The sequence below is a fragment of the Stegodyphus dumicola genome, chromosome 6 (assembly GCF_044657685.1).
Source record: "Stegodyphus dumicola isolate Sdum_Otavi_A_Nest chromosome 6, ASM4465768v1".
Classification (NCBI taxonomy): Eukaryota; Metazoa; Arthropoda; class Arachnida; order Araneae; family Eresidae; genus Stegodyphus; species Stegodyphus dumicola.
This window is the reverse complement of record NC_140773.1, coordinates 15,573,807-15,586,980: the sequence shown is the minus strand read 5'-3', so window position 1 is coordinate 15,586,980 and position 13,174 is coordinate 15,573,807. Positions and strand designations below refer to the sequence as shown.

The window sequence follows — 13,174 nt, the reverse complement described above, 5'->3', positions numbered from 1 at the left end:
AATTATTAACATTAAAGTTGATTAGTTATTTTAATAATTCATAAATTTCGGAGCATAAAATTTTCTGAGCGTAATGAATGGAAAGTAAAAAGATAAAATAAAATCTAGAAGCACTCAGATTTTATATTACGCCCAAAAGGAACCTTTTTTTAAAGTTTTGTGTGTTATCTATATTTATTGAATATCATGTTCTTCGCCCGTAAACAACATATATTTGAAAACAGCATATCTTTAGAATTTTCGCACTGGAGATAAAACTGTTATTTTCTGTATAGTGCTCGCTCTGAACTCGTTGAGTTTGTTAATCAAAAATTCGTTAAAGTTTTACAAACTTTGAAATAGATTAAAACAAATTCGAAATTCGGCCGTCCAGATGCCCACGTTCGTGTGGAGGATTACATTATTCAAAATTTGATGGCTCTAGATACCGTCGATTTTGTCACAGTGCGAGAAACATACATGTATTCATGCAGATTCTTCATTATTTAATTTCTTTAAATATAATACAGGGCGATAATATTTGGTAACAACAATTTGCAAGGAGACACGGACATTTATAGTAAAACAGCGCAAAATGCCGCTTCGAAACTAACAGCCTTTCTAGGCTACCGCCCCTTTGGGCTAACAAATTAAATTAACAAAAAAAAAAATTATTCAGAACTAAAAATAAATTAAAAAAAATAATCACTATAAAATACAAGCAAAATTAATTATTACGGTTAAATACAATTTTAATATTAGAATTAAATGTATAAAAATTTTTAAGGAATCAAAAGTGTTTATCACTATGATGTATTATGAAATATAATTGAAATAAAATTCCTTTATAGAAATTGTGCTATAATACTCATCTATAATTTAAAAAACGGTTAAATACAATTTTAATATTAGAATTAAATGTATAAAAATTTTTAAGGAGTCAAAAGTGTTTATCACTATGATGTATTATGAAATATAATTGAAATAAAATTCCTTTATAGAAATTGTGCTATAATACTCATCTATAATTTAAAAAAAGCAGCACGATTTAGAATTTTAAACAAAACTTTCGAAAATTCGTTTTTAAATATTTTAGTATTTTTTACTTATTTACACCAATAAAAAGCATAAAAATTGCAAGAGAAAATTGTTTGTTTGAAATTTTCTATTAGTTCAGATTTAAAATATTATTTTCTAAAAGAAGTACCGTATTTACGCGAATCTAATGCGCATCGTTTTTGGCCAAATGTAGTATTCAAAATTGGGGTGCGCATTAGATTCGATGGCGCATTAGATTCGAGTGCAAAGTTCGCCGATGACTGTGAATTAACCCCGACAGAAAAAATTAAGCGTGCTGCACCGCACATTGTTGCACTGAGTTTCTGCTGCCTGGAAAAGCATCGAAGCACCAAAGATTGTGAAATCTTTCAAGAAATGTTGCATGACGATGATGATGATGAGGAAAGAAGAAATGAATCTGCGGCTGACGAAAAGAGCTGCGAGGATTCCAGTGATGAAAACAGTGAATAAAGTGAACGTTTACTATTAATCACTAATTGTAGAAACTGTTAGCTAGATAGAAATGTTACAATTTATTTCATGTTCATATTTTACGATAGATACCGTATATACGGTAATGGTAATTAACAATGATTGTTTCACATAACAATTGCCCACTAATAGGTTAATTCTATGTTCTACTACTTTATGTATAAATCCATTGTTGTATAAAATATGGTATCTAAATTTAAATAAAATTATCATACCATTAATTGATAGTTTATATACAAATCCATTGTTGTATAAAATAAGATTCAATAAATTCCTCATATCATCGATGCGCATTACATTCGCCGACAAACAATTTTTTTATTATTTAAAGTTTTAAAATGGGGATGCGCATTAGATTCGCATAAATACGGTAGTTACAAATTTCCTTACAGCATAGGAAAAGCTAAAAAAATATCCAGCCCTGAAAGCATGCAATAGCTTTATAATTATTTGGAACGTTAATTATGCTTGATAAATATGCTAAATTTTTAAAAATCAATCTCAATTTCAAAAATAAAAATATGTAGAAATTCTAATTTGTGAAATGAGGCGCTACAACCAGCTTTTTCTTGAAAATTATACACGCTGCAATAGGCAATTAATGTTAAATTTCTGCAATTCGTCCCTACTCCTCCGGATGTGATCAAGGTGACAGCCGGCAACGCCTCAGACGAGGGAGAAAACCCGTTTGGGTTAGTCTATTTCTTATAAGGCCCATGTGTACAGTCCATTATATCGCAAAAGCACTCAGAAGGAATGCCTTAATTCCTTACGAATAGTTCACATAAGTACGATAATTAACCCTAACGTGTTTTCCCATAACCAATTACCTAACCTAACTTGATCTATTCTCCGGTAATCAATCATTCGCACGGGATAATTACATTGGAACCTACTGTGTTAACTGTAGTTTAAAGTGTGGGCTGGCTGAAAGCAAAGATCTCAACGCTAACCTTCCTTCCTACCTCTGGTAAATGCATTACGACTACGGTTACATGCTCCCGTAACAATAGAGAATATAATTATACATAACAGGAACGTGCAATGAAATATTTTCAAGATAAGCAGAATGAATTATTATTAAGATCAATTTTAAATGATTCATCACTATATAGTAGTAGCAATTAAAATGAAATTTACAGTAAGTTTGCAACATATTACAGAATCTCCAATTACATTATCTTCGCGTGTTCAGATATAGTAAATTCTTTCAACATTTATACTAAAATATATTGGTAAAGGTAAAGCAAACTACGCTTTTCTTTACATGAAAATTTAATCACAAAAATATTTTGCACGAAGTAAATAAAATAAAGAATAAAATAAAGCATCGCAACAAATCTTACACAGCTGGTATACCTTCTCTCATAAGACGGTTGAAGAAAATTATTATTTACACTAGTTACCCATTATTTCAAACTTCTTGCTTTAGCTTGACTACATGTGCCTCCTATACAGCGTATAAGATTAAAATTTACCAAAGTAATTGAAATTATATATCGGAAAATATTTATGGCTCAAAAACATGCGATTGCGCATGCATCAATAAGTGACTTCAGAGAGTTCAGTTCCAACGCTGACATTGCAGAACAGTGTGCATAAGCTTTATGGCTATTTCAAATGCAATATGCATGATAACCTTCAATAGGGACATTCGCATTGGAGAACGTACTGAAAATTTTAAGATGTTTGTCAATTATCTCTTGGACAGTCAAATACTCCTCCTGTTAATTAACAACGTCTGCTGATTGCAAGCGAATATCTCCTAGAGAACTATCAACACATTTAATACCGTAAGATCCCCAATACGTAAGGACATGAGTAATGTAAGCAACACTTACTAAAAGAGAAATCAGAGGCATAAAAAGAAGCTTTATTGAAAAAGTAGCATGGAGCGCAATGCGACTGAAGGCCGAAACATCCCTGTGATGGGTGTCCAGCAAGAAACATCCGGTCTTTAATAGGGGATATGATCTACCCTGACTGCTAGTCAGGTTTCACAGCCTCTGCACATGCTGAGAATGAGGGTGTCAATGAGTTGTTGAGGCATTGCTGCCCATTCGTCTTGCAGCGCCAATCGAAGCTCCGGAATCGTTACTGGTGGTAAGGTACGAGCTGCCAAGCGTCTGCCTAGAAAATACCATACATGCTCGATGGGATTGAGATCCGGAGATCGTGCCGGCCAATCCATACGTTCAATATCTTCACTCTCTAAGAACTGTTCGGCAGCTACTGTGCGATGACATGGTGCATTGTCGTCCATGAAAAGGAACTGCGGACCCATAGCGCCTCTAAAAAGACGCACATATGGAAGAAGAATCTTGTTACAATAACGGGTCCCGTTGACTGAACCTGCGTCGAAGATGTGAAGGTCTGTACGACTACCAAGCATTATGCCTCCCCAAACGAGAACACCGCCACCTCCATACCTGTCCCTTTCAATGACGTTCGAGGGATGATTGCGGCTTCCCCGCTCTCTCCAGATGAGTATGCGATGAGAATCGCTACTCAGACTGAATCTGCTCTCATCTGTAAAGAGTACTCGTCCCCATTCAATGTCTCTCCAATTCCGGTTTTCCTGGCACCACAGAGAACGCCTTCTCCGATGCGCAGGCGTTAGAGGTACACACCGTACAGGGCGTTGTGCAAACAGACCACCGCCGTGCAGTCTTCTGGCCACGGTAAAACGCGATATCGGTCGTCCAGTCGCCTGTGTCGTGTGTCTAGCGATTTTTCCCGCTGCCTGCCGCCTGTTTCTTCTGGCCTGTAAGGCAATATACCGGTCATCTGCGGGTGTGGTTCCTCGTGGGCGACCACTACTAAACCCCCGGATAGCTGTCCCCGTAGTTTGAAATTGTCTCCAAAGTCGTGAAACGATGCTGTGAGCAATTCCGAACTCTGCAGCCACACTTGTCACACTGCGGCCTTCCTCCAACTTCCCAATGATTCGATCTCGGGTAAAAGCATCCAGATGTCGTCTAACAGATTGATTATTCGCCATTTCTCGCTGAGGCAGCAACTCGGTGTGATTTTAACTGCTATACGGCATCCCATGGCTTTTGTCACTTCAGTGTATATACATTTAAGAACAATGATACGGCGGTACGGTGGAAAGGTTGCCCTGATATTTTTATACGTGCCAAATTTTCCTCAAAAATGAGCTAAGCGTTTTTTCTCATTGACACCCCTAATAAAGAAAATCTAAGCGATCTGATAGAATGCTGTATTGCTTTATTAAATCGCCACACTGAACAATATCCCAGACCCAACATGGCGATCAGACAAAGAATTTAAGCATGGGTAATTGAATAACTATAAAACGCACTGAAAAAAACATTACATTATGATCAAATTTATCTTACTCATTATTATTATGAAGCAAATATATATACGATATGAGATTCTAAAATCTCTATTTAAAAAAATGTGTAAAAAGAATTAAAAAAGAAAAGCCTTATTAGAAAAAACTCTTCATTTAGCCAGATATTTAAAACAGTACATTATTCAAAATAAATATTGCTTCTCCTCATTTTTTGTTCACAGACTCTCTAGTACTTTTTAACATCACAGACTCTCCAGTCATACCGAGAAAGTGCAATATAATTACTTAAATCTTTAAAAATCATAAGATTGGAGTTACACAAAATACAGTTACTCTCCTCCGAAAGATTTCGTTAAAGAATTTTAAAAAGGCAAATTTTTTGGAAGAAAAATTGCTGGTAACAGCTTATTATTTGAAATGAGAAATATCGTCTGCTATTTTAAAATTCATTCTTCAATCAAAACGCCGCACGTAAACAAGCTGTTGATTGAAAGATGTATTTCTCCGCTTTCTGAACAGAAATGTTCTATAATTCAAAAACGTTGCGAAATACAGGATACTAAAATTTCTATATGCAAAATAAACAACTATTAACCTGAAAAGGAAAAACCGCCAATCATTAAATTCTACATGGAAAGAAGACTTCAAACGATGTTTTTGAAGTTAAATCGTTCGTAACAAAAGAAAATTCGTCAACGCAGAAATCATTTGCAAAGTATTTAAATGCATTTGTAGCAAGAAAACATAAAAAATATATATATACCAGTATTACAACGTAAAAAAGCTAAAAAACATAATATTCACCAGCTTTTGCCGAAGCATGCGGCTCAACGAAAAATAATTTGTAGAATCCTGTATGAAAACAATTTAGCAGGAGATAAATGAAGAGAAAAGAATGTACAAACTGGTTCCGTTAATGCAAAGAAAGTTTCAGTAGTTATGTTTAATTTGGATAGTTATGTTATAGAGTTTATGGCTGTCGCAGGTTTCTTTAAAAAAAAAAAACAGAAATTAAAAAAAAGAAGAGTGGAAAAGATCGTTAATATCAACGCAATGTACTATCAGCGTACAATCAACGGAACGAAATGTTAAAAACAACGCAACGAAACGTTAAAATCAATGCAACGTACTATCAAAAGAAAGTTTTCCTTCCGATATTTATAGAAGAAATTTCATTGCTTTATCTCAGTGACTTCAGAATGAGAAACTTTTATCAAGACTAACAAGGTCATACTTCGAAACATACCACTGCATTCTTTCTAAACAATGAAGACTGATACAGGTATTACATACATAAATTTTCAACGTATTCCTGCGACGTCACCCATAGACTGTGTGCCTTTGGTGTCTTGAAAAGGGCTCTTCCCAAGCGCAAATCCACCACTATTGATGGACTCCGAAAAGTAGAAGAAATCAATACCCCTCGAAATTTTAAAAAAACTCTTCTCTGATGGAAATCACGATGCAGACTTTTAATCCAGAAAAAAGGCTATCAAGTGGAACATTTAAAAACATTTTTTCCATTTTAAACATTAATTAAACGGCCCCGAAATAGTTCTAAAAATGTGCAAAGAAGAATTATACTTCCAAAAAGAAGAGTGATCGAACAGTTATATTTTTAAAAAGAATAGTGAATAACAGTTTACTAGCAAGGTACAAAACAATAGATACAATTCTATCAAATATAAGGCGGATAAAAATACACTCATGTCAATAAATTAAGCATAATGCAAAATCAGGCAAAGGAAGAGTTAGAAGCAAAACAAATTTGACTTATTTGTAAAGCGTATTTATTAAACAAAAGGTAAAGAGCAAAAAAGATGCTATATGTTTGATATTATTAAAAAAAATAGCGATTTTTTCTCCCTGGAGCAAATTACAAAAAAAAAAAAAAAAAAAAAAATTACAATATTTACAAAAAAAAACAATATTACATGGTTGGTATGAACGTTAATACATTGTATGTCTCCCAGACGATGCAATACAGTCCGTACAACACCTAGACATGCTGAGTATCAAATTATCGATCTGATCTTCGGGGATATTACACCACTCAAAAAGCAATGTTCTCCGAAGCTCCGGTAAACATGTAAGAGGAGGTTGAAGGGCTGCAACTCGTCAGCCAAGCATGTCCCACACGTGCTTTACTGGATTCAAGTCCGGGGAGAATGCTGGCCAGCCCATACGGGTGATATCCTCCGATTGAAGGCATTCGCTTACGATGTTTGCACGGTGAGGACGGGCGTTGTCATCCACAAACACAAATTGTGCGCCCATGGCACCCCGAAACAAATGTACATGTTGTTCCAGAATGATGTTCCGATAGATTTGGCTTGTCATGGTTCCAATTTGAACATGCAGTTCAGTTCTGGAATCCAGAATAATTCCACCCCAAACGAGCACTCCTGCACCACCATAACGGTGTCGTTCAATGATGTTTTCTTGGTGGTAACGGGTCCCTGGAGCTCTCCATATGAACGTCCGGCGAGAATCAGACTGCAAGCTAAACCCGGTCTCGTCGGAAAACATCACACAAGCCCACTGTTGCGGTGTCCACAATGCATGCTCTCTACTCCAGGCTAACGGCAGGCGACAGTGAGTTGCAGTAAGTGGAACAGGTCTACGAACATATAGACCAATCTGCCCTAAGCGTTTGTACACGGTCTGCCTTGAAATTGTCGTACCGGTGGCTAAAGAGAGCTGACGAGACAGGTCTGAGGCTGTGCTCCGCCTGTCTCTTTTGGCAGTAACTGCCAAATACCGGTCCTCTTTCGGCGTTGTAACTCTGCGGCGACCTGTGCTGTAACGTCTACTCACCTTACCATCTCTTGGAATCGTTGCCAAAGCTTGGAGATGACACTCTAAGCAATTCCAAGTTCGTCTGATACTTCCAGTTGGGTACGCCCACATTCCACACGGCCGATAATTCTACCACGTAAAAAATCATCCAAATGTGTCCTTTGTATCATAACTATTCGATTATTGCACTGAAATGCTTATAAAGCGCCTGCGAACAATTTTACTTCTTTGCCTGTATTCCTTATATATCACTCTCTTACACTCTCGTCATTGTGACGTACCATCGGTGTCATCTGGTTACTTCCTGAAATCCGCATATGATTCTTGAAGATGTGTGTAGTGATTTTACAGGTGATATATTTATATTAGAGTTCGATTTCCGCGTGACTCCGAATTATCCTTAATTTATGGACATGAGTATACTTTCTGCAAGTAGAGCAAAAATTACAATAATTAATTTTCTTTACAAGCAGCGATGTTTGTTTACTGGTTACTACCTAAAACAATAACTTTTTATTATGTAGAGCAACTTTTTACTATATGAGAGGAATGATTTGCTCTCTTTTTTATTTATTTACTTTTTTTTTCTGGATTAAATACTTTTTTATTTTCATTTTCTGGATAAAATTCCGAGTTTTTTCCCCCGACCATTTTCCATTTTCGTGATTGTTTCAAGATTTTGAAGGTGAACGGTAATTCACTGGCGTACCGTCAACGACTAGATCGACTAGGCAATTTTTCCCCCCATTTTAGACTTCAAAACTTCAAGTATATTTTAACCTAAATTTAGAAATCATGAAAAGGAACATCATTTCACTTCTGAAATTGTGCACCATTTAAGCGGGAAGAGCTCGGGTTGTGTCGGCTATTCGCGGACTAGCTGTCCTTCACCTATTGTCAGAGCTTAAATTGCGCCGGATCCGGTGCTCTTACTTTTTGGGATAAATCATAATTCTAGCCGGAACGCACCAGAACCCTAAATAAGAAGGCTCCGGCACTTCTTTAATGTAACAAAGTAAATATTTCCGCAGATATCCGATCTCGAAAATTTTATTTTTAATAATAAAATTACATTGAAAATCGTTTCTAACTTCTGAATGCATGTTTCTCTTTCCTTGGGAAACAAATCCTTGAGTGGAGGTCGAGACTCTTAAGGAAAGAGAAGCCCTCACCTATATGTTAAAGGTTTATTCTCCAGAAAATACAGCGATTTATGACAGCGGGTAAATTTTTCGTTCCAGCGTCAGTGTCTTCCACCGGAAAACAGCACCTGGATTTTGTGGAACGATGAAACCAAAGACGGGTGTGTTAAAATTCTCATTTGTTACTTTTTTTCAGCTAACCCTCGGATTCGGTGAAAATTTGTTCCCTGTCATATTCTGCTTCTCAGCTAGAATTATACTGAGAGGAGGCAGAGTGGTAAGACAACGTTGGATTCTTCTCTTTTTCTTTTCCTACCTACAGGTGTTCAGTTAAAATTTTCTCCATATTCTCTTACTGTTTATAGCATTCCCTATATTTTCATTAGTGATGCCTTAACCATTTTAACGTTTTTTACTGATGTTCTGAAAAAAGGATAGTTTTTATTTCTAGCATCCCTTGAACTAGTACATAATATTCATAGCTTAAATTAAACCAGAGACCGGTTGAGCTATTTTTTATTTTTTGTATGAAATTATAATTGCAGCCGAAACTCCAAATAAGTTAAATACTTTAAGCACTTATTTAATTTAGCCATTTATTAACTTTTACCATTTATTTAATAACTTATTATATTTTTATTTATCTCTTTACAATTTCTTAAATTTTAATATTAATTGTTCTAATCATTAATCATTTAATTTTAATAATTAATTACTTAACGGTTTAATTATTAATTACTTTACAAGCCATTTTATTTATTTATTTTCTTCTTCCCTGAGAGTCTTCCAAGCTCCAGCACTTCTTATTTTAGAAATTAAGCCTTGCCTATTCTCTTAACTACCTTAGACATGCTATTAACTACTGGCAGGTCGTAAGAAGTTTCAGTTTTTTTCCCCTCCTCCGTGATAGTTATAAGATAAAGTAATTTAGCTGTCAGTTCTATATGTTGGTTCGTGTTTATGAAAGGGTTCTTGTGTTACATGGAAAGAAAAAATCGAACTAAAGTATATTGACACAATAATCCCAGGTCTACATTATGGAGATCAAAGCGGTGCTAAAAGTTAGTCCTCATACAAGAGGTATCCTGGGCAACCCTTGCTTAATACTCGTGACAATCCTACGGTCTCGATCGGCTCCGTTTTTTGGATTAATTTATTCTCAAAAGAAACAAAAAATAATTTACAAAAAGGAAGATTTATTTCACATACTCGCATTTGTATAAACATAGCCATCTTCCTAGAGATTTATATCACACAGTTTCACAACAATTAACGATATACAAATTATGAAGCACTCTATTTTGTTGGCTTTGTGTGGTTTTTGAGATAAAATTATTTCAATTATAGTTATTTATTTTTTATGGAATCCACCAGATTAAAATGTTTATTTCATTACGGCATGATAATTTTGGTTTCTTCTCTTCATTCGATTTTCATAAAGTTATTGAAGCATATTATGCATCATTGTTCTTATTAACCTTCTAGAGAGGCATTAGGTATTTATGATGTAGGAAAAGTGTTCTCGCCGGAACTCGAACCACGGACCTCTCGAATAGGCGCCGAGTGTACTGACTTCTACACCACGAACGCATGCTAAGAAGGCGGGAGAAACACCTTATAACCTTTACATTATATTCTTAGTCTTTGTATGTAGAAGACATGTGGTAGCAACCTCTCTAAGATGACCCTTTCGTGACCAATATTTCTGAGAACACATATAAACATTTGTGCTGAATTTTAACTAAAATGACATCTCCTTTCTCAGGGGCTGGTCGTCCTAGAGAGAATTATAACTCTTCTGCAAACTTAGTCCCTTTTGGTGAAAACCACAACACACTAGTAGTAATCCTGTCATAGTTTAAATATTTAAAAAAGTGTAAACAGTTACGTGCTGTATGTTTTTCAATAAGCTGAATATCTATGTCAAAATCTGCAAAGTATATTAATTAACGAATAATTAACGTAAAATTAACGAACAAGTACATATGCCAACCATGCTTAGATTGGACACTGTCAGACAGTATTCGTATATGCCATTAAAGCTCGGCATTAAAGCTCAAATCAGACTCCAACCTCCAAACAATACTAATCTTTTATATCAAATTAACATTCAAATCACATTAATCATCCATATTAAATTATGCTTCATCTAGTCCAAGCACAGATTTTAATCAACCGCCCGACATATAATGACACACTAGAGGTTCAAAATGTACTTACATTTAACAACTCCGTAACGCTTCCATAATTGCCCTCATAATGCATTTATTCCTTAAAGATGCAACGTTTTAATATTCTGTCCACGACAAAAAAGATGATGGATAGAGTGATATACACGCATTTTTGAATCGACCGGAAAAACGAAACCAGCGCAAATTTCAACTAAGCAATCTGGGCCCACGTTATTACTCATCCCGATAGCCCGTTCAATCCACTTCACGACGAGGCAAGGGAGGAGGCAATAAAACGACAGGCAAAAGCTCTCGTGAGTCACTTCAGCAGATTGCGACGAGCCATGGCAGAAAAGAACGGGAATACAGGGGTGAACACTGGCGAATGACTCAACGGCGTTAGAGCCATGGAGGTAGGAAAGGGAGGAGGGGCCATTCCGCGCTAGAAGTGAAGCACTGCTTTGAAGCTTGGGTCACCAGACGGGGCGTTCTTTGTTTACATTCAGAAGCTCGCTTGACAAGATTCTGATAGTATTTCGACACACGACAGTTCCATAGAAATCGAAAAAGGGACACTCTCGCGTGAAAGAAACGTTCATAGTGTGATGGATAATAGCAATTTGTATAGTTTACTGACATTTACGCAAAAATCACATCTTGGTTATTTTTCGATAACTAACAACAGCGATTTTGATTATGAATTTGTTTTATAAAATTCTAAGCTGTTGTACTACAAAAATATAGATTTTAAGAAAATTGCTAAAAGAGATCTGCCAAAATTTATTTTTTAGAAGATTTGAAAAGTTTGAAACTTGATGGCTAAATTTAAATATAAAATTATGTATGTTAAAATATCTGTAATTAGGCACATAGGTCAGATTAAGTTTTTATTAAATAGAGTAACGCATGCAAGGGCTATCTGCCTAAAGAGAGAGATGCCATCGTGGAGGAATTTTGAAGAAAAACTGACCTTTGAGTGGGTATTAAAAATAATACTTATAATTTTCATTCAAATTATATTCATATATATTTTTTATGTAAAACTTTCGGGTCTATGCTAAATTAGTGTAAATTACTTTACACGAAAAATATAGTGAATGCACAGAAATTAAAGATTTGCACATGCCGGAAATGATAAATTATTTATACGGGTATTTATGCATGTGCTTGCAAAAAGCATGTATCTGCCTTTGACAAAATACTTAAATATTCATTAAATTATTTATAAATGTATTTGAAATGAAGAATTTATTCACTTATAAACAACTGTGAAAGTACTGTGAAGAAATCTAATGATTAAATGTATCTAATTTATAATGATTATAAATGTTATCTAAATATATAATAACCTTAATATTGAATTGTAAACATAAATTGAAATCCTGTTAACAAATACGTTATAAAACTATTTAAGCAAGAATTGTTCGTATTGGAAAGCAATCTGTTAAAAGGTATTGTAAAGCAAATGCTATAAGATGCGCACTTAAGAACGTAATAAAGAGTTTTGGAATATGTATTGTTGAAATGAAGGGTTAAAAAAAAAAAATCTGATAAGTATAATTAAAAGAATTATTCCCTTTACATTTTATAATAACTCAGTTACAAGTTTTAAATACTTAAAAAAAAAAAAAAAAAAAAAAAAAAAAAAAAACCTTATTTTATTCCCTTTCAGAAATGTTCAGAGAAAGTCAAGTACTATTTAATACCTATTTAATTATTAGGAATTAGCGAAATACTTATTTAAAGTATTTTGCTAATTCCTAATAATTCTATAATTTAAAATGAACCGAATAGAGCATTAATTATAAATTGACTTACATTTTTCGATTTAAAAGAAGCCAAAAAATCATGTCGTATTTAAGAAAGTATTTTAGGAAGAAGCTCTATAAATAGAAAAGAAATAATGCATAATTTTAACATTAATAATACAATAAACTTTGATCTTAATTTTTGTACCTTAACGGAATAAAATCGAATTACCTTAATTTTTTTTTTCTAATGTAATTAACGAAAACTTGTGAAAATATTTCATTCAAATTAAACCATTCTGAGAAAACTGTCCTGTGAAAAGTATAGCATTTAATTCCGTTCAGAATGAAATGTTGTTTAAAAATATGTTGTTTTCACATACTTAGGACTCTGAAGTGTTGTAGAAAAAGAAAATATATACATTTATATGTATATTTGCGACGTAATTACAAAATATTTAC

At 34.4% G+C, this 13,174-nt stretch overlaps 1 protein-coding gene across 13 annotated transcripts in view; it reads right to left on the bottom strand.

The window, feature by feature from the left end:
• LOC118195642 (uncharacterized) overlaps positions 1 to 13,174 on the bottom strand; it is a 497,554-nt gene that overhangs the window by 280,400 nt on the left and 203,980 nt on the right. Inside the window, exon 1 of one of the 13 annotated variants that reach the window (XM_085818130.1) lies at positions 11,014 to 11,155. The exons of the other annotated variants lie outside the window; for them this stretch is intronic. The gene's annotated coding sequence lies outside the window, so the exon portion shown is untranslated. Of the gene's footprint in view, positions 1 to 11,013; positions 11,156 to 13,174 lie in introns of those variants that run through there. 13 annotated transcript variants of the gene reach the window in all.